Source organism: Macrobrachium rosenbergii, chromosome 55, assembly GCF_040412425.1.
Source record: "Macrobrachium rosenbergii isolate ZJJX-2024 chromosome 55, ASM4041242v1, whole genome shotgun sequence".
NCBI lineage: Eukaryota > Metazoa > Arthropoda > Malacostraca > Decapoda > Palaemonidae > Macrobrachium > Macrobrachium rosenbergii.
In genome coordinates, this window is record NC_089795.1 from 13,649,715 (window position 1) to 13,652,214 (window position 2,500).

The 2,500-nt window shown below is 38.2% G+C and overlaps 1 protein-coding gene across 3 annotated transcripts in view; it reads left to right on the top strand.

Moving 5' to 3' along the window:
• Nucleotides 1-2,500, top strand: part of LOC136835931 (streptococcal hemagglutinin-like) — a 601,990-nt gene that overhangs the window by 228,230 nt on the left and 371,260 nt on the right. The window lies entirely within an intron of this gene.

The following is a 2,500-nucleotide window of genomic DNA, read 5'->3' on the forward strand; positions in this document are numbered from 1 at the left end:
ATGATGCAATAATAAGCCTGTTCATAACGGAAAACGAGTAAATATTGCCGTTCTGATAAACAGTACTACACCGAGATATCCACACACTATCTTTTAGATCTCTACGACCGAAGTCATCTGAGAAATTTCGATTACTTCGGACATGCATGGTGTTTTTAAGTATCTGAACGTTTTTGTTTTGCAGATTTAACATATATGATATAATTTGCATTGTATTTTCATATTCTAGAGTAAATTTACCGAGATTATGTGTTTTCTGTAAGAAAAAAATTAAAATTCGATGAACGAAATCTAAAGAAAACTGTATCTTCACTTTTCTTGCCGAGTGTACATGGTAGTCAAAAATAAAGCGAGAAAGAAAAGGAGGAAAGTGATGAAAATAAATGGGGAAAGTAACGCAAGAAATTTAAAGAGAAATGTTTTTTTGCACAGAAGTAGATGCAGAGAAAAATGTTAATGAAGTATTGGATCTCAGAATAAAGTTACAATTGAAGATACCCTCTGAAGTTAGTGCAATCCTTAGTCAATGGAATGGGCTTCCTGAAGAGTTGCTGAATATGGAAGACAGATGAAAGCAGGAGATGAATGATAGAAGAGAAGAAATGGTTAATGCAAAACTGAGGATGATTGTGAAAGTGACTGGTTAGTTTATAAGGAGGGCAATTTAAAGGTTGAAAAATGGGGAGAACCAAAGATTTGAGAGAAATGCATCTGAGATACTGCAGTTCAGTTTTGGTAGTGTGACTTTGTGGCTGATCAGGTTCTGAAAGGTATATCTGAATGAGGGAATGGTTGCAAAGAAATATGAGATGAATTTTTTCCTACTGTATAAAGGTAAAGGTGATAAGGGCAAATGAAAAAATCATAGGGTTGTAACAGAGGATACGAGACATAATGCATGAGTGTTAGGAAAGAGCAATGAAGGTTTAGACAATGAAGTGGGTTTGTTGTTCAAGTGTTTATTGTGGTACTATTGCGTGAAAAACGTGAAAGTCAAGAGAAGAAGCTGTAGATGGTATGCATGGACCTAGATGAAGGTTATGACAGCATTGATTGTGTAAGGCGCTGAGGACGCATGGTAAAGAACAATTTTTGAGAACAACTAAAAGTTTTTAGATTATGGAAGGAAAGCTTGTGTTAGAATACACTGACGACAGATTTACCAGTTCAGTGTGAAAACTGGTCAGAGACCAGGGTGTGCTAGGTCTCCATGGCTGTCTAACATCTTTATGGATGAGTTAGCGGAAGAAGTCAAAGCATGGACAACAAATATGGAGGCAATATTGAGTCACGAATGTGAGTATGAAATAGATGATGCTTGCAGACGACGCGTGACGGAAGAAAGGAATAGAGGTAAATTATAAGGTTTAAAAGTGGTCTGAAAAGGGACGATGCAAACACCCTATAGCAATGCCTACAGTGCACCAAGTAAGGTTGAGTTTGCAGAAGTGTACAGAGGAATAAGTGCCCAAGATTTAACTGTCTGGGGTTAAGTGCCCTGGACATAGCTGTCCTCTGATTTGATTGTTCTACGTACCTGTTTTGGAGTGTTCGTTGTCCTGTAGGAGTTGACTCTCGTTGAGACTGATTGTCTGGAAATGTATTTGTCATGATGGTAATTATCCCAGGAAGCTATTGCCGAGGGGGTAGGTCTCCCTTCGGTTGGTTATAAGAATGTTTACTATCCAATGGGGTGGTTGTCTTGAGAGTAACTGCTCAAAAAGTAGCTCTCTTATTGTCAGTGGGAGCAACTTTTGTGAGGAGTAGTTTGTCTGTTAGTAACTTCAAAGCGCTATTGCTCCTGAGTTAATTGTCTGAGATGATAATTGCTGGGGCTGTCCTAAGGATTAACTCTTTTGAAGTAGCTGTCCAGGAAGCAGATCTTTTGGATGTTGCTTGGCTGGTGGAAACTGTAATGAAAAGTATTTGTCTCTATAGTATTTGTCTAAGAGATAACTTTCGTGAGGGTTAACTGTCAGGGGTGGTAAATGTCTTGGGGTCAGTGTCTTCCAACCTATCGTCCTGCTGCTTTGTCTTCTAATATCACCAAATGATTTGAATCCAGCTCCTTTCTTTTACATCTTTAGAATGGGTTTTGCAGCGAAATACTGCTGGGGAATCACTTTTTTTCTTTATCCAGCCGATGTTTCGTTACCTTCTCTGAAAGGGTTGAAGAAAAATTCATTGTTGCCATAGGTATCTCCAAAGTATATGACATCCGGACTCCTGCATCTGACTCGGAAAACCATGATTTTTAGGAACACGGGTCCACTTCGTTTTGTCAGTTCACTTCTAGTTTTTCACTAAACCTCGTTATGTCTCGTTACGTCTAATGCAACATCTTTCTCCTATATTTTTAATGTTTCTAAAGTCTTTTCTCTCCTATCTTCTCATCTTTAATAATAAGATTTTTTCCTTCTGTCTCTTCTGTTAACGATTGCGCTGTGCATATAATTTTCACGGCCTTATCAGTTCTTCCCTTTCTCTTCTTTTTCATTGT